Source organism: Mchenga conophoros, linkage group LG3 (assembly GCF_057382185.1).
Source record: "Mchenga conophoros isolate Kocher_MC1m ecotype Shallow Benthic linkage group LG3, M_conophoros_male_GT1.1, whole genome shotgun sequence".
Lineage (NCBI taxonomy): Eukaryota > Metazoa > Chordata > Actinopteri > Cichliformes > Cichlidae > Mchenga > Mchenga conophoros.
In genome coordinates, this window is record NC_140528.1 from 13,195,710 (window position 1) to 13,219,382 (window position 23,673).

A 23,673-nucleotide genomic window follows, 5' to 3' on the forward strand; every position below is an offset into this window, starting at 1 on the left:
AAACATGTGTCGTTGTAAGTCTGTGTGAGTTATAAACTCTTTGCCACACTGTTCACAGCAGTACACATCATGTCTGTTGTGAATGCGTAGGTGTGTATTTCGGCTCTCTCTCTGGCTGAAAGTTTTTCCACAGATGTCACAGCTGTATGGCTTAATTCCAGAGTGGGTAACTAGATGCCTCTGTAAGTGGCTACTGTGAGTAAAAGCTCTGCCACACTGATCACAGCTGTATGGCTTAATTCCAGAGTGGGTAACTAGATGACTCTGTAAGTGGCTACTTTGAGTAAAAGCTCTGCCACACTGATCACAGCTGTACGCTTTAACTCCACTGTGGATGAGTTGGTGTTTTTTTAGGTAACCCTTCCTGGAAAAAGACTTTCCACACAAGTCACAGCTGAACGGTCTCTCTCCAGTGTGGATGACCTGATGCTGTTTTAGTTTAGCCCTCACAGTAAAACCCTTCCCACACTCGTCACAGCTGTATGGCTTAATTCCAGAGTGGGTAACTAGATGCCTCTGTAAGTTGCTACTGTGAGTAAAAGCTCTGCCACACTGATCACAGCTGTACGCTTTAACTCCACTGTGGATGAGTTGGTGTGTTTTTAGGTGACCCTTCAAGGAAAAAGACTTTCCACACAAGTCACAGCTGAACGGTCTCTCTCCAGTGTGGATGACCTGATGCTGTTTTAGTTTAGCCCTCTCAGTAAAACCCTTCCCACACTCGTCACAGGTGTGTTTTTTCTCTCCCTTTCTTCTGTGAGGTTTGTCGGCCTCCTGAGAGCGCTGACTTCTGGCTCCATGTTGGTCCTGCAGTGACAGAGATACAAACAGAGGCAGTGAGTGAAATGCAGTCGTGGAACAAACTCAACCTTCAAACTCCATTAACACTAGTTTTAAACCTGAAGGTGGAGCGTGGCACCAAACACCTTAAAGGTCTCTTATCCCCACCTGCTGGTAGTTCTAACACATTACATCCAACCTGCTGTTAAAGATAATTCATGACTGTTCAAACACTAAAATCATGCACACACACACACACACACACACACACACACACACTATTTTATAAATTAGATTATTTTGTTGTTTCCTATTACATATTTCTATAATTTGTATAGATTTATACAGAATTATTCAGTGATAATAAATCCTATGTTTCTTTATTCTAAAGGAACCCCGTTAGCTTCCACAACAGATGTTGCTCGTCTTCCGTCAAATACTCACATAAAATATTACACAATAAAGTGGATTCAAGATATCCACATAATTTCACTCTTACATCCACAGTGAGGTTTCACAATTGTTCAAATATAAGCAATCAACAATAATAATAATATCAATAACATTGAGGCACATTACACAAATTTCAAAAACAAATCATGTCTTACAATATTTACAACAACTAAAAGCTCTGTAAATCGGCTTTTAAGTGTTCATTGAAGTTTTGAATAATTCTCTAATTTTTTAAGGCAACTTATTCCACTTAAAAGTTGCTCTAAATGTAACAGTTTTACAAAACGTTACTTTTAACTCGAGCATTTACTAAATTGCAGTTTGTTGAAAACTGTGTAATATGATGATGTATTTCATCTGGATACTGCAGCTGAGCAGAATAAATGTGGTGTGTTTAACAGAATTGCTTTCTTTAGAACTACAAGTAAGCCATAGAATATTTTAGCCTGTACAGGAAGCCAAGAAAGGTTATTATGCATTTTATCAATATTAGTATAGTATGAACATCTTCACACTAATCTGGACGCCTTATTCTGGACTAACTGAAGTCTGTTAAGATCTGTCTTATTAGCTGCTGACCAAATGATTGAACAATACTCCAGATGAGACATTACTAGTGCATTAATGACATCTTTCATAATGAAGAAGTGATACACAAAGAGCATTTCATAGCCATAGCTATGCCTTGTCGGCAGAGTTATGTGACATTAGTGATGTTTGTACTTTCAGCGTTAACTTGGTTTTAAAGCCTTTAAAATATACGCCGTTCAATAGTCGACCTTAATCCTACAGAGAATGTGATGATTTTGTGGATAATTAAAGTCAGTCATATATCCACAAACACAACAAGCTGAAAGTCAGTGATGCTGCTCGGTTTGCAGTCCTGAACATCACGGCACAAGCAGGATTCACTGCACTGTTAATGTTAGCTGTGTTATATTGCTGCCTCTGTTCGGTGGTGTCGAGCCAAACGCACTTTAACGTGTGTTTGAACGAGCTGACGGTTCACTCGTTAAGCTGAAAGAAAGATGCTTTAATCACAGCAGTCACACATGTGTCCACTGCACCATCTGGAACTCTTCTTGTTTACACTCGTAATAACACAAACACTAAATCCTGCTTCTCTGGTGCTGTTGTGTAGCAGTGTGTACACCTGAGACTGTCACCTGTCTGTCTGTCCTGCACTCTCTCTCTGTTTCTTTCTCTCTGATTGTGGAATAAAAGTATGAACATGTGTTTATAAGTTACACTTGTGTTTGAATCCTGCAGCTTATCACACATTTGATTTCCATGTGTGACGACTGCAAGTGTCCAGAGTGAGGACAGACTGAGGGAGCCACTGCTGCACATCATCTGTGAGGCTTTGCAGCCCTGATGATCCACCAGGACAAACTCAGCAGTGTGTGAGGAAGAGGAGGAGGAAGAGCCAGCAGCAGCTGACAGATGGAGAGAATAGACAGACTGTTCCCTGTTTGTGAAGGACTGCTAGGAAAGTTTAACATAACTGTCTGTGCTGAATCAGTCTTATTAGGTAATGTTCAAATAATGTGATCATCCCAGTGTTTCCAGTGTGGGAGAAAGTACTCAGGGCCTTCAAGTTACACACTATGAAAGGCAGCAACAAGTTTAATGTTCAGAAACCTAAAGTCTGTATCAGCAGCAGGATGGAGCTAAAAATAAATGTTGGTTTCAGTTCTATGAAGCTTTGAGTATTTTGGATCAGTAGCTGCTGTGTTTGTTGCATCATATTGCTGTAACTGTTTATATGCTTTATATATTCTGAGCTAAGTTGATCTATAGTGTTACATCATATTCTATAAGGATGTTATGTGTTTGTAGACTTTCTGCCCAGTTTGACCCATTTAGCAGAAGTCAGCCTGTTTAAGGCTCTGATATCTATTCTGTGTGACTTACAGCAGTTATGACATGGTCTGATTTTCTCACCCAATAAAGGAATATTTCATATATCAGTCTACTCTTCATTCTATCAGACACAGTTATCACAGCTCCTACATTTGCTTTTTACACATATATGTAAGCATTGAGCCACATTTAGTACCAACATATTAAATGAACAATATTTGTCTCTTATATATGATACATCTGTATACACACTGTCACAGATACTTGTCTGTGAGTGAAGTGATTAATATAATAACTATAATATTGGCCATATTATATTTACATTACCACAGTGAGATGACTTTAGTCTCATGAACAACATCAGCTAATTGTTATTTACAGCTAATCTTAAACGACTGTTCAGCACAGAAATGAAGCCCAACAATCATGTTCACAGTCCTGTGGTCTCAGCCTCAGATACTCATCAAATCACACAGAGCTCATGTAGAAACAAATGAACTAAATATGTTCTCCTTCATTTCTGTCAAACAAAGCTGTATGAAACGTTTCCAGCTGTTAGTATCATGGTTGCTAGGCAACCTGGGCAGCGCGACGGAGGCTAGACGTCCCATTTCACGAGCCTCGCACTTCGGCCTTAGCGGTCTTTGAGTACCCTTGAGGACTTTAAAGCTGCAGAACCTGAATCGGGATACAGCCATGATGATCTCCAGCCTCGTGCTCGCCAACATTCTCACCTGAGTTAAGAAGACGATCACTGAAATGGTCTCAGCAGGTCCTTTGATGACAGCAATGAAATGCAGCGGTAAGGCTTTTTGGGGATTAAGTTCGTTTTCATGGCAAAGAAGGACGATGCAGTTCATCTGATCACTCCTCATAACATTCTGGAGTGCAGGCAAAATGCTATTATAAAAACTTAAGCAGCAACTTCTCCAGGTTCCAATATTTATGCAATTCTCAAACCTTTTGGCCACGACTGTATAACCTCTTCTGAAGTTTAGTGGATATTATACATGGTTATGCTCAGGATGTGTCGGCCAGTTTCCACTGGAAACGCCTTTTGGTTAAACTGTCAGCGAGGAATTTGCATTTGCACTGTTACATTTTTATATAACTTTAATGCACATAAACAACAGCTGCTTGTTTCAGTCAAAATACATTGATGGGTTTTTAATAAAGTTGTGCAGCTGTAAAGTATTTTGTCTGCTGTCAATTCTATCGTCAGCTACATCGTTATGGCAAATGTTCAAATGTATATGGTGATAAATATCTTTGGTCATATGGTCCTGCTCTGTCTGTCACCTTCTGTGTTGAGCTCATTGTTTCCTCTGTAGTGGCTGAGCTGAGTCCAAGTAGCTGAAAATGTTCCTCTGCTGCTCCGTCAGACTCTCCTCCTCCTGCTGATCAGCTGGGACACAAAACAGATCTTTGTTAGGCTCCACACTGCACTGAAGAGTCAAAGTGTCTCATATGTTCATCTGACAAGTAAAAGAACACATTTTTGTTTCCCGAGGTGGGCAACTTGTTGGAAACAAACACAAAAGGTTTGAGCACTGATACCTGCCATTGCTGGCATTGAAAGATGCAACGCCAGCAATGTGGATTGTCAAGACTCAAACCAATCATCAAGCAAAGACAACAGGGATCATTTGTTTCTGTTTATTTAGCATTCACAGCATTTGTAGTTGCCTTCTGTGCAGGGGAAGTCCACGCACACTGTGTGGTACCGCCATCCGCAGAAGGTGCATTCAACCTCTGTAAGAGAAACGAGATCGTCTGAGACTGAAATGATATTAACTAAAGAAGTGGTGATTTGTAAAACTTCACATTTTGATCCGGGACGTACTCTGCATGAAAACAAGCGCTCACTCTTCCTGCTCAACAAATGACAAGGGCGGAGCCTTATACCACGTGATACAGAAGCTGTGCCGTGTGATGCTAAAATTAGCAGGGAAACAACAACGGAGAGCACGTCAGGGATGACGAGAAAGTGACAGGAGAAAATCCGTCCCGGTCAACCACCCAAACATCAATAACGGGAACCTTATACAGCGCTTCCCTATACACGTCGAACTCCCGCAGGCACAAAGACATCACGGAGGCTATCACTTATCACCTGACCAAAGATATGGCTCCATCAACACTGTGCAAAACGAGGGATTTAGGAAAACGATCAACACCCTAGACAAACGCTACACAGTGCCGTCCCGCAACTATTTTTCTATTGTTGCACTACCTGCTCTGTACACGCAGCGTCGAGCAACGGTGGAGACGGAATTTCAAGCAGGACAACATTTTGCTGCAACAACAAAACGTGAGACATTTGTTGTTTTATGTTTATTTATTGTTATGAGAGAATCATGATCTCAATTCTAAGCCAAAACATCGTGATTCTCATTTTATGCAAAATCGTGCAGCCCTAACATTAACACAAAACTGTTGTTTCACCAGAGAAAACACACATGAAGAGAGAGAGAGAGACAATAACAGCTACCAAACAGTCGTCATAATTCGTCACACAATGAGAAAAGGACAAATCAACAAGTAAAAATGACTAATTAATAATAAAATCTGTAACATAATGTATTGTTTGGAGTTTAGTCTGATTGGTTCAGGATGAGCTGCCATTATCCAATCACACGTCTGCTTACCTGCATCTTTTCTCTTTTTTCTAACCTGAGCACCTGATGGCTTTGAACTTTTGTTGTCCATCTTCCATTGGTTTGAATTTTGCGCTCCAGTACAAACACAAATCCCCCAACCTGAGGATCAGCACAAGAGAGAGAGATGGAGCAAGAGAGAGAGATGGAAGAGCAGGAGAGAGAGATGGAAGAGCAGGAGAGAGAGATGGAGCAAGAGAGAGAGATGGAGCAAGAGAGAGAGATGGAAGAGCAAGAGAGAGAGATGGAGCAAGAGAGAGAGATGGAAGAGCGGAGGAAGAGGAAGTGGCCAAGTGAACCGAGGAGAGCCGATTGGACAAGTATGATTTAAACCAATCCAAGGCAACACCCTTGATGCCTACAGCGTGCTCAAGTCTCGCCAATAGGATTTTATGATCAACCATATCGAAAGCCGACGATAAATCCAATAGCACTAGGACCGAGGAGCGTCCATTGTCAGCCATTAGTAGAAGGTCATTGAGAACTCGGAGCAGCGCTGACTCAGTGCTATGATGTGGTTTGAAGGCCGATTGGAATTTATCATTAATGCTATTCTCATCCAGGTAGGCCTGGAGTTGAAGCAACACTATCTTCTCAAGAATTTTGGCCAAGAACGGAAGCTTGGAAATCGGCCTATAGTTCGCATAATCATTATAATCGAGGTTCCTTTTTTTAAGAACAGGCTGAATTATAGTATGTTTAAAGGCTGATGGTACGCAACCAGAGAGCAAAGAAGACTTCAAAAGGGACAATATACTAGGTCCAATTGCACTAAAACAGTCCTTAACTATACGAGATGGAAGAACATCATATACGAGATTAGTATTGTTCAGTTGTTCAACCAGACGCTTAAGAGTAGGGAGTGAAACGGGTTCAAACTGATAGAAGGAAGAGGAACAGTCAGGGGTAAACGCAGGGCCTGTCATTAAAGGAAGAGCAGATTTAAGAGATGAGACTTTATCTAAAAAATAATTTAAAAATTGTTCGCAAAGAACCGTGGAGCACGGCAGCGGCATAGTGGGGCAGGGGTTGACCACAGAGTTAAAAATTTTAAATAAAATTCGAGGATTGTTACCATTGGTAGAGATAATTTTTGAAAGAAAAGCTGCTTTAGCCATTTTGGCAGCAGTTTGAAACTTCAAGCAACTAGTACGTAGGATGTCGTAAGATGCCTGGAGTTTATCTTTCCTCCACCTTCTCTCATCCCGCCGACACGCACGTCGTAGAGCGCGAACAGAGTCACTTAACCAACATTGTGAGTAAGTTCTGGGGCGCTTCATTTTAATAGGTGCCACAGTGTCGAGGATGGAGGAACATGTAGTTAACAGGGTATTGGCAAAATTCTCAAACATATGAGGGGTAAGACAATCTGACGTAATAGATGCAGAATACACAAAAGAAGCAGAGAATTTCACCACAGTATCAGCATCAACAGTACGCACATCACATAATAACGTTACATGTTATTATGTGATGTTACTGAAATCATCATGAATAACAGGAGTGGTGATTCCTGTAACTTTGTGTATATAATTTGGCATTTCTTACTGATGTAGGCCAAAAATAAATACATAAACTGAGCACCTGATGGCTTTGAACTTTTGTTGTCCATCTTCCATTGGTTTGAATTTTGCGCTCCAGTACAAACACAAATCCCCCAACCCGAGGATCAGCACAATTAACCTAACAGACCTACACCTTAGTTCACAGATTCACTTTGTCTAAGGTTGATTTCTGGGATTTCACACAACCCAGGATTCAGATCGTGAATCCATGATGGGCTTGGATTTACATCATTATAAATGAAATGTGCTCTACTTGGAAGCAGCCGGCCCCGCCCCTTTTGACGGGTTGTGTGAGACTTTAAATCATCAAACTGTAAATTATAAATTTAAATTGTTATTGATCCTTTACCCCGAGTCCTAAAGTGTAGATTTATTTTCTTACTCTTCTTATATTTATTGTTTGTTTACTTGCACCGCTGTAACTGCAGCCTCGTCGTCTCGTCTCTCTATATGCTGGACTGTCTGTAGCGGAGATGACAATAAAGTTTACTTTGACTTCAGCAGCGCGCAGGCGCACCGAGGGCTCTCGCGCTCACTTTATAGAATGTAGAAAAAACATGGGTGCAGATTATAAGTCTGTATCATAATATCTGTTTGTTGTTTTTATTTTGTTTTGCGAGTTGGTTATTAGATGCCGCTCCAGCCAGCCAGAGACTCCCCGCCGCCCCGCCCTCTCCTCCCTGTGCCGCCAGCAGCAGGCGCACCTCGCAAACGGAGGGCGCCCTTACTCCCAGCAAATGGCTGATAGAAAACCGATCGGTGCCTACGAATTTCCCAATATGCGCTGGCATGACGTCGGGGAAGCATGGGTACGACCGATTATTTTATTTTTTTCTTGCCCGTGATGCCCCCCCCACCACGATGCATTCTATTGGTTTGCACACTTACACACACCCAGCTGTGGTTTCCTGTTTTGCTGGACTCTGGAGAGCCCCGCCTTTAACGCTCTTCTCTCACAGAGAGCAACAGAAAACTTGGAAAAACTCCAGATTGACTGAACTCAGTTCAAAGTTACCTTGACACCTTTAGATGTGAGACGTAGTGATGGTCCGCTTGAAGCTGACGCTCCGGTGCGTGTGTCAGAAAGATCAACGCGCTGCTTCAGAAGCACCGTGTCGAGGCTTGATTCGTTTGGCCAGAGTCACGTGATCAGTGACGTCTGAAGCTTCGTTTAGAACGTACCTTTTTTTAAATCGAACTTTATTGAAACACAATGAGTGTACAACATACAAACAGATGAAGTTTACAAAAGAACAGAACATGAACATACAGAACCAGGAGTAAAAAAATGATGATATGAGTAGGCGAAAAAAATCAACATATAAATATTGTTCTGAGAGGCTTTTTGTTGGTTGAGTCTGAAATTGATTGTATGTACAATTCATATCCTTATAAAAAGGCAGAAATATGGTGTTTTATTAATAAACTTACATTTATGGATATAAAATAGCTAAAAGTATTAACATGCCTCAGAGAAATCACTAATAACACTAAGGGCTGGACGGATTTGATTTGCATTCTTCAAGAAGAGTGTGGTGTCATCAGCTAGCTGGCTGATGATGAGCTCCTTATCAGCTGTGCTGATTCCTTGTATAACAGGTCAAATCTCGGGGTGGAGTCTTAATCATTTTAATTGAGCTATTGCCATTCGTGTACAAGGTTTTGATAGCTTTACAGAAAAATGCCAAATTGTTCCAAAGAGTGTAAAATAAATTGATGTTCAATTGTATCAAAAGCCTTTTAAAAATCCAGGAAGAGAATGAAGCTATAGTCAGATACCAAATCAGAGTAATCAAGTAGATCTAAAACCAGTCTCATGTTCTTAGAAAGGTGTCTGTTTCTCATAAAGCCTGATTGTGTCTCATCGATAATTGTGTCCAAGAACTCTTTCATTCTGTTAGCAAGTACTAAAGCCATAATCTCATAGTCATCATTGAGCAGACAGATGGGTCTCCAATTATCAATAAGAAGTTAAGTCTTTGTTTGGCTTTGGAATAAGTGTTATGAGACCCTGAGTAAGAGTAGGAGGGAGGATGTTATTCTCTACACTTCCTATGAAAAGCTGCAGTAAGAACGGAGCCAGGAGATTAGAAAATGATTCATAAAACTCTGCAGTTAAACCATCTGTGCCGGGAGATTTGTTGGCCTTAAGTGCAGAAATAGGATTACAAACGTCCTCCACAGTCAGAGGGCTGTCACAGTGACTTCTATCTTCCACAACAATAGTTTTTAGGTTTTTAATATTATTGAGAAACAGCGTTGAGACATATATATATATATTCTACTTTTCTAAATGATTGACTATTTCAATGGAGAACCTAAATGACACGGACCCGTGTTTGTTATTACATATCTCTATTTTGAATGTGACAAGTCTATCATTGCCTGTTATTCATAGGTATTAACAGAGTTTTTGGCCTTTTTTCCTCTATAACAGTTAATTGACTCTTTACAGTGGCCTGCTATGGTTAATAATAACATGTTCAGTCATGAGTGAAATCAAAGCTTTTCTTCACTTTAGCATTTAACATTCCCAACAATATAATGTGATACCTTAATTAAAACACAGCTAATAAAACACAATTTTCTTAATGCAAACATCAGTGACTCAACATTAGCAACCAAAGGGTTCAGTCTGCAGCTCACACTCATGTGAAGCTACAGCCTCCCCCTTTAGTCTCTGTCATCCTTCTGCTCCTGCACAAACAAAGCAAGACAAAACCTCCACCCTTCTTCTACAGGCTGGGTGAATTGTTGTGGACATTCACTAATCCTAAAGTCGGCACCGTTTTTGTCTCAGTATCAAGTCAGTTAACTTTTAGTCGTCAGTCCATCACAGTCCAGTCACATGCATACATCCACACACATTCATACCAGATATTGCTGATAATGGAGTCTCACGCGCAGCCTATTCGAGCCTCCATCACCAGCAAGATGACGTCATCGTTTTAAAGGAAAACAGCTCCTTGTTTTTGGACTGGATTGACTCGCTGCAATCCTTTTAGGCTCAGGACTTCTCATGTGATCAATGTCCCATATAAGTGAATTTCTCCCAAGCCCATTATAATCATGGAGAAAAACACTTTGCCACTGTTTCCAGTAAGAATATTTTATAGCGCTTTAAAGTTCAACCTCTCAGGTCTGGATTAAAGAGCTGATTTGTTAAATCGGGAACTCACAAAATACCAAAATATCACCACCGGTGGATCACACCTCTCAGATGTTCTTATCTCAGTGCACTGTAACAAAAGCACAAACAAACGCAACCAATAAAATACTAATAAAGTAACAAATACTGGGGCCCATTGCAAACATGTCCAAGCATAAAACCATCTTTCTCTCTCTTAGAGAAAGAAAACAATCCAAACCTCACTGATAAAATCAACCTAGTGTCAAGCAAAACCCAAAAATCAACCAAAACTTCACCAGAAAGTTTTCCTCCCTCCCGGGACAATATTGTGCAGGAATACAGGCACCGTAACTCCTTTTGCACTGACAAAAACATGTTGGATTTACTTGATTCAATAGTGGACACTGGTTGCACACAAAGGTTTTGCTTTGGCAGAAACTTAAACAACTGAGTTAAATCAACACAACCTTTTCATATTCAGTAAAGCTGCATGTTGTGTTCATAAAACACGATTGAAACATGTTCAGATGGAGTAAGTTGAGCTCCTGGAACATTTTAATCCTTCAATTGAAATTGAATGGGTCTACAACAACTACCATCCTCCTATCTCTATCCTGGTTGCAGCAGGGCTGGGAAATAACCCTGAAGTGATAGGTTACCAGGCAGGGTACACCCTGGACAGCTCACCAGTCTATCAGATAGAAACACACAGCCGTTTACATTCATGGATAATTTAGCCCAGGACCTTCTTACTGTGGAGCAACAGCACTAACCAGCATGCCAACAATGGAGGAAATACAGGAAAGCTATGATTTCCTGTATTTGAGGCAGAATTATTTTGTTCTTGCCCTTGACAGGTTAATCCACAATAAATAGCAACAGCATGCATGTGGTGTGTGTGTCGTTGTCTGCCTCTTATAACTCCAGTGATTTTCCTGTAGTTTGAAATCTTATGCGGTGTTGACACAATAATTTGTTGTAAACCAGGAAATTCCCAACTGTGGTAGAAAGCACGGCTTAGCCTTAGCAAATGTTCAAAGAAAAGTCGTCACTTCCTGATAAATATTGTCACACTGGGGTTTTTGCAAATGATATCAGTGAGCACTGTGTGGCAGCTGGAGTCAGACAACTGAAGCTCCCACAATCAAGACCACAAACAGCTTTCAAAGGAGATTTGAAGCTTTTCTGGCAGCAAGCTTCATGATTTATGGGACTGGAACTGGAACAGAAACTACCTGATCACCAATGGTGAGCTGGCATGGAATTATTTTTATGACATTTTATCAAAGTTATAAATAAGCATGCCCATTAACACATAGTGAGTGAGCATGTTGTCTTCCCACGCAGTGAACAGCGGATGCTAATGTTTTTGTCACTTTTTACAGAGTCAAACTCAAAGTAAGGTCAGTGCTTCCACGCTTTAAACGCTGCACGCTCACACTCTCTCCACACTCGATAGATTATCCATTGTTCATCTGCACACAGCTGCGGTTTTAGTAACGCAGTAACGCAGTGTGCTTACGGGAAAGTAACAGTAATCTAATTACCTTTTTTGCAATAGTAATCCCTCAATTTACGCGTTTCTTGAAAAAAGTAATCGGATTACTGCCCATCTCTGGTCGGAGCTGTGCACTTGTGGGTTCCACCTTGTGTACACGTTTATCTTTGCTGTGTGTACTTGTACCTCTGAGTGGAAGCTGAACTCTTGAGTTCGAGTATCGAAGCATCAGCTGTGACGTTAAAGTCCAAACAGCTCGTTCATTTGACGTGCAAATGAACGAAGGTAACGCCGTTTTCATGTGGATGTGTCACTGAGACACTTTCCACATCCACAGCTCACAAAATGGGAAAACTATAGAAGTATAACAATGAAGAAGTTACTATGTTACGGGTCCCAAGGATGAAGACCTCGATGACAAATATGTTACCTGTAAAAGCAGGTGAAGAGCAGAGTAAGGAAGACACGATGCGTCTCTGCTTTCCTCCAGAACGTGTCTGAGTCTGATTTATTTCACACAAATAAATGCTATAAAACACTAAACATGAGCTTTCAATATACTGTTCAGCTGGTTCCTCATTCACATCAATGACATTTACTTATTTCACAACATCAGTGAAATATACTCTTTTTAACTGGTTCAGTTTCTCAAGTTCACACTTCTTTCCATAACAGCTACATCCTTTTATCATATCAATAAACACATCACATTGTCTTCTGCAGTGTCTTACTGGCTAAACAGTTCTATTCAATAACAGCATTGGTAAATACATTACATTTGTTCCCTCCAGTAATTTAATGGCAAAATCACTATTTAGTGCATCATGAAACACAGCTTGTTGAATCAACCCATGAATGCCTCTGTTAGCTACACAGAGTTGCTCAGAGTGCTTGTGTTACACTAGCTAATCTACTCAGTCACTTTAACAGAACTATTAACATTCACATCTCACAGAACTGATTTGATTGGAGCATTACAACACGTTTGCACAGAGCATAGGAGCGCACTGACTCTGCTTCACGAGCGCTCCACCTAACGAGCGGGCTCGCGGTGCGGTCGCGCGGGACACTACTCTGGTTTTCTCCCGTGTTTACATATAAATAACTTTGGCGGACCGCCTTAACTCTCCCATTCACATTAACGTGGGTAACCATGGTGACAATAAACAACATTTTCGGTGCGAGCACCGTGTACCGACCTGTAAAAGCAGGTGAAGAGCAGAGTAAGGAAGACACGATGCGTCTCTGCTTTCCTCCAGAACGTGTCTGAGGAAGCAGCGGAAGGTGGGCTCCACTTACTGCACCCCGAAACCCCGGAGCAAGCACCAAAGTTCCGCCCTCACTGCTTTCTAACATAAAATGAATCCCTGTTACATGGATTTTCTATCCTCTTAAAGAAACTGAAAATAAATACATATAGCAATGAAAAATGTCCCGTTACATGAGTGTTTTACACAAAATAATATTCATGTGGTCATTCCCTCACAGGGGTGCCACAACTACACTGCTGTTTTGACAGAGACACAGTGTGTTTATCTAACTTGGCTGAAGCCAAAGTTCTCCAGACAAATTCAGTCTGTTTCTGCCAAGTGTGAACTCACTGGATGAGCGCCAGATACACAGAATCAAAAAGGGATAAATTACTTTTCTTATGTCATGTTCCCGTCACAAACTGGCTCAAGGAGAGGGGAAGCAGGAGTCCACAGATGAAATGTTCCTATAAATAAAGTGGAATTTATTCAAACTTTACCAAAACTTCAACACATCAAATACAAGCAGTTCAGCAGGGAGTGGATGTGTGTTGCATGTGCCAGGTGGATGCAGAGAGAGGCCAGGGCCACGTTCAAACCTGAACACGCTGCACAGTGTTTTGTTCCATTTGTTAGGGATGAATGAAATGCTTCCTTGAAAGGATGTGTGCAGTCACCAGTGGGCGTGGAAGCATGTGCGCCCTCATTTGGTGGGTGTGCAAGAAAAGTCATCCTGTCACACAGCAATGCCTACATAAATCACACCACTCTGCTTAAAATAATAATGTTTAGTGAAGCAGGTGAAGCAAAGGGCTGCTTTTAATAGGCTGGGAGACCCAGGTGTGCTGCTTTAGCTGCTGAGCCTCTTATGACAGAACAGCGGAGAGTGGTAAGAAGGGAGGAGGGGGTCTGGCTGTGTTTGTGAACGATAGATGGTGTAACTCTGGGCATTTCTCTATCAAAGAGACGCTATGCTGTAAGGACATTGAGCTGCTAGCGGTTAGCATGAGACCGTACTATCTACCACGAGAGTTTACACACGTGATTATGATAGCTGTGTATGTCCCGCCCTCTGCTAACGCTGCAGCAGCCTGTGAGGTCCTGCACACTGTAACCAGCAGACTCCAAACACAGCACCCTCAGGCCCTTTTCCTGATCTCTGGGGACTTTAAAGATGATGTAACCATTTAATTATGGTTACATAATTAATTATGTAATTAATTATGCAAAATGCAAAACGCTCAGCTGTGTCTCCAATCAAAGCTCTGTAACTTCAGAGGTGATGTTCATATGTTGACTAATGGTTTTCTTTCATTTTTGATGTACTGCAGAATATTTGTATAAAATCCAGGCCAGGAAAATCTCCTTCATGTGTTTCTGTGTTTTGTCTTCAGCTACGTTGACACAAAGGCCTCTGCTGTGACGCTCACACCTTTGATAAAGTCTGGAGAGTGTCAGCTTCCTGTTTATAGATACAAAAATATGTAATGTTGTGAACTCTGGCCGCAGCGGCGCAAGAAAAAGGAGAATTACGGGAAGCACTCACAACAGGTAAAATCAAAATAACAAAGTAAAGTAGGATAAAATAAAAAACAACAAAAGAACAACACAATATACTTCCCCGTACTGTTACTGCTAACCTCTGTTAACCTAGTAACTCTTACCTTCTAACTGACAGCTGGTCAATAAAGGAGCTCCATAAACGCTCCATATTCACCTTTACATGGAATATAAAGGGAAAAGAAGAAACACAGTGCTGTGTCAGCGTTAGACATATAGATATATCCTTGCTTTTAATACATTTGAAGGTGGGTGGGAGAGGTGCTTCTCCGCGTAGTCTACGGTCTCTTTGGGATCGGTAAAGCTTTTCCTCACATCACCATGGGTCACTAACAGCTTTGCAGGGTATAGCAGTCTGTACCTGACGCCGGTCATCCCACGTAGTCTTCCTCTCATATTTGCAAATGCGGCTCTGCGTTTCCAACAGAGGGAGGGAAATCTGGGAGGATGTTTATTTTAAAAACCCTTATACATCAGGTTCTTGTTCTCTGCAGCTTTCAGCAGAATTTCCTCACCAATGTGGTAGTAGTGCAATCTCAAGATGATGGGCCGAGGAAGATGACTTTGTTTGGGACGCTGGCGATTCACTCTATGTGCTCGATCGATGAGTGGCTTCTCCTCGAGAGATAGCGCCTCCGCCAACAGGTGTGAACCAACTCAGTCATCTTGGGTCCCTCTGTGCCTTCTGGTATTCCTGCAGTTCTTAAATGATTCCTCCTGGAGTGCCTCAAGAGCTCCACATCTCTCATCTAACTTCTTTACCTCCGCAGACAAACGCTCCACAGTGGCCTGGAGAGTGGCGATGGTGTCAGAGTGGTTCGAGGCACAGTCCTGCAGTTCAGTCAAAGTGTTATCATGCCTGGCCACGTCGCTTTTTATGTCCGAAATTGAGGGCTGGATGCTCTGGTTCAAGGATGATATCTCGCCTCCTATGGTGGTAGAAATCTCTAATATGCAAGTGTCCAGTGCTAGTTAGTTAGTTCTAGTTCTAGTGGTTAGTGGGGCTTTATTTGATGATTCTAGTGTGTGTTACATTGTTGTCATATTGTTGAGTCGCAGAGCTGTACAGTGTTACAGTTTCTGTAGAGTCTGGTATAAGGAACTCAGATCCCTCTGTGAATAATGTTCACTGAAACTGATCTGTAGTTAATGAACTAGTCAGGATTTACACTAGAGAATGTTTCTGCCATTACATGGCCTGTATTTGTAGAGCGCTTTACTCGTCCCTAAGGACCCCAAAGTGCTTTTTTGCCCAAGGACACAACGACCGAGACTGTCCCAGCCGGGGCTCGAACCGGCAACCTTCCGATTACAAGACGAGCTGCCAACTCTTGAGCCACGATCGCCCCACATATTGTTGTCTTTTGTTGCAGACACCAAGTGTTGAGATCCTGTCTCAACCTCCTACATTCTTCCAGCAGGTTACACATTATTTTTTGTATTTGGAATCAAATATATGTGTCAGTTGGGCCTAGTGCAGGGGTCAGCAACCTTTAACACCCAAAGAGCCTTTTGGACCCGGTTTCCACGCAAAGGGTCAGGGTTCGGGAAAACACTGGGAGCCGCAAATACTTTGTGACATCTAAAATGAAGATAACACTGTGTATATTGTTTTTACCTTTATGCTTTGTGTGAACAACTACAGTGTGTTGCTTATGAAATCCATGAAGTGCTACAGAGAAAATTACATTTGATTTATGTAATGAACACATTTTGAGCTCTTAAAGAAATATAACAAAGGAAAGCTGAACTACAATGATCCATGTAGCAAACACAAACTGTTATATCGCCTTTGGGCTTTTGGAGCCTTGACCTGACTTTTAAAAAATAATTGGAAAAAAGCTCTATGCTGCTACAAAATGAAAAATAGATATTTGCAAAATTCTGCCCAAGTATGTATTTTATGCTGACATAATGTGGATCCAAGATCCATAACTGGCCTACCTGGGGCTGAAAGTCTCCATAAATGCAGGCGTTTCGGCGGCTACACCGGCTTCCACGAGTGTGACGCTTATTTTGAGAAAATAATAGAATATAAATGTATTTTTATATTTCAATATCACAATAATCTTCCAATGTAGAACTACAAGTTAAAAAAGAAGTAACATAAATCAAATCCACTTCAGCTAAATACTTCTCATTTATTTCCATCTTACATGCTGTGACTGCAGCCATTCCCACATCTCTGTGAATGGGACTCATGGACATGGATCAGTGGTTGTTGATCAATGGTCCTGAGAATCTGCATAATTAAGATGAAGGAACGGAGCTCCCAGCCCATCGTTCCTGCAGCTGCTTTCAGTCTTTATGCAAATGTCCTGTTTGTAAGACTGAAACCTGCAGCTGAGACTGAAGACGTCACCTGATGATGACGACACGTTTCTCCCACAAAACGCTGCGTCCAGATGAACAGAAGCAACAGACTCACTTTCCTGGATGATTGAGATGCATCAAGACTTCATTGTGTGTTACTTCTCATTCAGCACAGACACATTATTCCTGTTAGGTCATGTCAGCTGTCACTCAGTACAAGCACAACTGTGAACAACACAAACTTCTCTTCAATGTGTCACAGAAACACTAAGTGTGAGAGCCTGTATGACACACAGGACAGACTGTAAGCTCTGCTGGCTGCACAGCACTTTGTAGCAGTTTTCCAACATGTCCTCCACCCGTGATGTCAGTGGTGGGACCCCAGTCACAGCACTCAGCACCACCTCCTTTAAATGGATTTTATAGCAGTTCCTCCCGTTACTCGGTGCAACGCTTCTTAAATGTGTTTTTGCAGGATAAAACACAGCAGGTGGTGTAGAGAGGACGTCAGCTGACGGAGCAGAGGGAGGCAGACTGTGGATAAATGACAGAGTGAGAGGAGAGCAACCATGACAGAAGCACAGGTGTGGCAGATAGAAGTGGCTTTATAGACACTTATTGTCAGTCCTCGTGCATGCTGTGGAAATAAGTGTCTGTGTCATGAGGTGACATGTGAGCTTATCTTTGGTCAATAAAGCTGAACGACCAGTTTTCACTTTGCTTGTTACGCTTGTTTAGTGACGTCTGGGTTTCTGTGGAGCCCGAATTTTGATGAGTTCTGGTGAAATCATCTGAGATCATCTGAGCATCGGTGAAGAGTCAGCAGAGAAAGTGTGGGACAGAAGTTTGCTTTGGACACATGGACTGAAATCAAAAAGTAACAAACAGGATTTCCAATGGACAGTATGGAGAAGTGAAAGTACACAAAGGCTGTGCTGGAACACGTGTGTTACACTTTTTGACAGCTGAGAACAAAACACAATATTTTGCATCATCTCTGCAGTGTCTCTTCTTTCCTCTGCTGTTGTGCTTTTAGCTCCAAACTGTTTCAAATGGTTTGTCAGCAAGCTGACCTCTGACCTCTGCAGTACTAACTCCTGACCCGTACAAAGAGCGGGCGTTTCTGACCTTTGACCTGCAGCTGTATGTCTCTCAGTCTCAGTTCTTCTCTCTGATGGAGCAGGTGTAGTTGCTGCTGACAGTCAGTCGTTTGTTTTCTCAGAGTGAGGCTGAAGTCTGAACTGTTCAGAGCATCAGGTCTCATCAACGTGCGCTGCTGTAACGCCGCTTTGTCCTCTGAGATCACCAGGTATGAAACCTGAGTGCTGACAGAGCAGCATGTTCCCCCTCATTCACCTCCACCACCACAGCCAAGGCATGCTGGGAAACTGAGGACACACAGACGGAGAACTGAAGTGTCTGCTGTGTGTTCATCTCAGAGTCCTCACAGGTGACACATTAGCTCCAGAACACCAAGCCAGGTGTTTGAAGCCTGACAGGGATTCTTCCCATCCAGAGGGAGGATTTAGCTGCACAACAATGAACATTAGTGTGTAGTTTAGAAACACAGACTGTGCCTGCACTGCATCTAGTGAAGAAAAGTGTTACTGCCAGAGAACGAGGCTCCTTTAAAGCAGCTGATATTAAGGTTGAAAAATCAACAATAAGCTGATGTAATCAACGTTTCACAAAATGGTCAGCAGCTAAAATCTGGAGCCGTTCTTTGGTGGTAATTAACAGTTTGTTCTTGTTAGCTAATTATGTCATTAAAGGTAGCAGCAGAAGCCTTGTGTTGAAAGCCCATTCACTCACACATTCACACAGTATGTGTGTGTCTGTGTTACACTGTGGACATCCCTTCTGTTGGAGCGCCATCTTGTGGCAGGTTTAAGAAATGTTCTTCTTGTAAATCCAAACTGATGCACCTCCATAGCAGACTGTGGAGGCTTTCAGTGACATGAAGACTTGATTTATACTGTCATATTCTCCTGTTACACAAAGCACAGCACGCTGAACATGGATGAACTGAAACTCCCAGCATCTGACTGAGGAAAAGCACAAATCATTCTCACACTGACTCCTGCTTGATTTTAGATTTGCTTTCAAATCCTCACACTTTCATATGAAGCACTAAATGGGCTCCAGACTGTTTATCTCAGCTTCCTGTCAAACACACTGCTGCTCACACCGAGGCTCAGTTTACTCCTCCAGCCTGGCTTAACCTGCTGTCTGTTAAAAACAGTCCCACACTCCTCTGTTTAATCCTTCTGATCAGACTCTTTGATTTTGTATTGTTTTTACCTGAAGTTGTGTTTTTGACATGGTTCTGTCTGTGAAATAAAGCTCACACACACACTGCTACAGTCCTTCATACACTTAGAAACGAAGCTGCTCCTTTCCTCAGTGCTGACACATAAAGAAGAGTTGCTTTTATATCCAACACGTCTCTGTTCCAGAAAACAGCTTCAGCAGCCTCTGAGTCTGAACTTGGAGTTGGTTATAAGCCACAGGCCTGTGTGCACAGCAATGAGGAAATATAATGCAGTAAGTGAAACATGGATGTGTGGAACAGATTATCCCAAAGGTTGATTCTGTTCATCTGGACGTTCTCAGTGAAACATTTGGTCTCTCGGTCAGGTGACTCCTTTAGTCTCAGCTGACTGCAGCTTTCCAAACCTTTGTCACTGGATCACTCACTTCATCTCCAACGTGTCCCTGACACAGACAGCTGGAGCCGTTACAGCAAAATCATTGATCATCGTTTTTAGAACATTAGCTGGTGTTGGTGGGCAGGCTAGCAGTGCTAATTGTTAGCACTAGTTCTGCTGCTCTCCCTTTGTCTCTGTTATTGTTGGTCTTTAGTGAACAATAGAAAGTGTCTTCATGAGACTGTTGCCTAATGTTCAAATGTAGATAACACCACCTGCACCAACCTGTTACACAGCACAACCCTCTGGTGTAGCTTTGGCTGGAGCACATATTGGCAGCTCCGGTGACATCACCACTCCATGGTGACATCATCTCTACAGACTGTGGCTGTTACATATCCTCACCTGGTAATAATAAGACTGTCCTCAGCTGCACACAGCTCCAAGATGAACAAACTGAAGTAAATACAAATTAGAGTTACGATAGATTGAAATCTTGTAATCAGAGCTAATTCTTAGTGAAACTCTCACAACATCATATCATGATCCTGGGTTAGTGTCTCGGTCTCAGATCACAACATCAGCACAGGCTTGGCTTGGGTGAGGTATTGAGTGGTTCTTGTCCATGACAGCTGCAGGTACAGTGCCATCAGCCATGCTGCACCACATGTCTGCCCAGGAACATTAGTGTGGCTGAGTCTCATGTAAACATTGTGCTAAAGCGGTGGGAAAGTGGCTGCAAGCTGGCTGCACTGTGTCCAATACTCTCAGTATGATATCCACAAACCTCTGAGTGTCACAGAGTGGGCCTGTGCTCAGCTCACTGTGCCCCATTCAATTCTACTTGCATAGTTTTACAAGTAAAATTAAATATACAAGTTGCTCAATGATAAGTTATTGTAGTAACAACTGTGATATTATTCTGTTATCATATGTTACCTTATATATGTAATCAAAGTAGTTGAAGTATGATACTGCTGTAGATCATATTATACCCTTTAATATAGAGTGTGTGATTAGTATGTAGTTTTAGTTTGCATTATACTTCTGACTTAAAAGAGTGTGAAAATCATAATCATTAGATTATTAAGGCTAGGGAGAGAGGTGTTTTGGTTTTCTGTCTCTTGCAGAGAGGGGAACAGACACCAGACGGGGACACGGAGACATGGGGACCCTTCACAGCAGAGACAGATGTAGGGACTGCCGAGACAGCAACTGGGGTCAAGTGTCATGGCGTTTGAGCTCCTTGAGAAGATGGATCCCATAAACACAGCAATAACCATGAAGGGGTTGGCGAAAACCAGGAACACCAGACCAACGAGGTTCGAGAGGCTCTTGGCAAAAAGGGGGACACGGCGGTGACCCCAAAACACACAGATCTTTGTTTGAAATCAGGGCAGAATAATCCCCAGATCTGTGCAACGACTAAAGGGTGGTCTAACCCCGGAGGTCGAAGAAAGAAGCTGAGAATCACCCAACTGGAAGATACTGGTAGCTGCAGCAATAAAAATAAAGGTTAAAAGCTCCTTAGACAGAGGTTCTAGTCTAAGTACATTTGAAAGGTATAAGGGGGCATCAAGGGGGTGGAAAACTGGAGCACCAAAATAAAGCTGTGGGAGAATTGGGGAGTGATGGGAGTGTCATCTGTAACTGCTGTTATGGTTGTAAATCTAACTTTTCTTGCATCTGAACTGCGTGAACACAGAGGTCATCCCACAGATGGTCCACCCGTTAAAGGGGGACAGAGGGCCTCAGGATCAAGAAAACCTGGACCTTGCAATGCTGGAGTGCATGTTGTAAGTGATCTCTTTGAGAAAAGAGATCAAAGGGGGAATTGCGATATTATTCTGTTATTATATGTTACCTTATATATGTAATCAAAATAGTTGAAGTATGATACTGCTGTAGATCATATTATACCCTTAATATAGAGTGTGTGATTAGTATGTAGTTTTAGTTTGCATTATACTTCTGACTTAAAAGAGTGTGAAAATCATTCGATCTATTGGATTGACCTGTATTACTCGACACTGTTGAATGTGTTACACTGTGTTCTTGACATGTTATATGGGTTACATGGGTTCTTGACATTTCATACTACTCAATCATGAAGAGAAATGTTGTGTGCAGAGGACCTTGTGCAGATAATAGAAGAAACAGACCACATTCCTTTTGTGAAGAGCAGAAAGACAGGGAGCCGAGGTCATAATTTAGGCGCCGTAAGAGAGAAAGAATGTGAATGTTTAGGCTTTTACGACTAGGTGGGGGCCACTAGAGAGTATAAAAAGCTGTGTAACCCGTCACCATTTTGGGACTTGCTGTGACCCTCTGCAGGCAGGTCTCCCCATCATGATGGTTCTAATGCTCATAAACATTGAATTGTATGGAAATAAATGATTGTTGATTGAACATTTATACACCGAGTATTGTCCTTCCTTCAGCCCAAAGATTAAAAGAATTGGGAGATTTCAACAACACACAGCAGACACTTCAGTTCTCCGTCTCTGTGTCCTCAGTTTCCCAGCATGCCTTGGCTGTGGTGGTGGAGGTGAAGGAAGCTGACCACACAAGAAACAGAATCTTCACAAGAGATGTGTCGACAATAATCCTCCCCCAGCACAGAGTGGGTGGAGAGGTGGTCAGGATCAAAGGAATGTCTTGATCCTACAGATTGAACTAAGACCTGTAAAATTTAAGAAACACATTGACAACATTCAACAATTAGACTCAACAGGGGCCATTAGGAAAGCCACAATGTTCATAGAGGGGCCATGCAGCTCACACTTGACTGTGACTCCTGACCAGGGCTATAATAACAGCCTGAAATACAAAGTGATGTTGTGCACTGATTACCTCACACTTTCCATGTTTCCTTCTACAGAGGAGTGTCCGCCTGAGTGTTTTGTCTGATCTGTTGTTGATCGTCTCATTGACACTGCATGCAGATCTGACACCAGGGCTGGACTGGGACAAAAAATGGTCCCGGGCATTTTGACTGGAGACCGGCCCCCCAGGTATTAAAGGAAAAACCATGAAGCCTTTGAATGAAAACAAACGCTGTTGTCACAGTGATGGACGCTGTCTTGTTGGTATACATGCATCAGTCTAATAAACTTAAACCTACACCATCCTCCCTGTCCTGGTATTCTAAACAGGAAGTAGACTGTTGGTCGAGTTAACCTCCTGAACATCTACAACACACGGTGGAAACCTGACATTAAGACAGAGACTAGAGGTGAGACATGATCATTGCTGATTACTGATGACAGATTTAGATATATTTGCATAAACCATTCATTTGCCACATCAATAAACAGCACGGCAGGGCAAAATATTCTTTCTAACATGGCAACCTTTAAAAAGTGAAAGGAGACAGAAAGACAGGTGAGAAAGAATCAAACGGACTTTTTGATGCATTTTACACACAGTACTGGTGCAGAATCTAGAAAATGTGGGAAACACTGGCATCATATGCAGTACTTACTTCTGAAGAAATTATGATGGGACCCTAAAAAATGACTATGTACAATAATGGATTTCTATACATTTTACATCAGATGGAAACGTTTGTTGTAAGATTCAGATAATTATTTATTAAAAGTGAGACATTTTAAATGAGAACAAGAAAGAAAAGTATGTCTTTGTGCCCCCCTCTCCCTGTTAATGCCCTACCTGCCCCCTGGCAACACTTTGCTAGACCCGCCCCTGCACAGTTACCAGCTGTCAGCTACACAAAAAGGATCCTGGTGTTATTTGTCTCTCAGAAACAGTTCATAACTTCAACTCATTTTTGTTTTGTCATGTTTTGTTCTTTACATTGTCTTTCTTCTATATAATTGTTAAACATTTAATAAATATGTCTACAAAAAGATTTTAAAAATCAGACATTTCACACAGACACCCAAATGATTTCTGACTGATGAAGGGGGCTGAAGGTGCCCTGCTTTGCCCAGAAA

At 41.9% G+C, this 23,673-nt stretch overlaps 1 long non-coding RNA gene across 1 annotated transcript; it reads right to left on the minus strand.

Moving 5' to 3' along the window:
• Positions 1–604: 604 nt before the first annotated feature.
• Positions 605–8,440, minus strand: LOC146577313 (uncharacterized). The gene is made up of 3 exons (XR_014889380.1): positions 8,334–8,440; positions 4,396–4,501; positions 605–807 (listed from the first exon to the last, which is right to left on the minus strand). It is a non-coding gene; the product is annotated as an uncharacterized LOC146577313 (long non-coding RNA).
• Between the last annotated feature and the right edge of the window lie 15,233 nt (positions 8,441–23,673).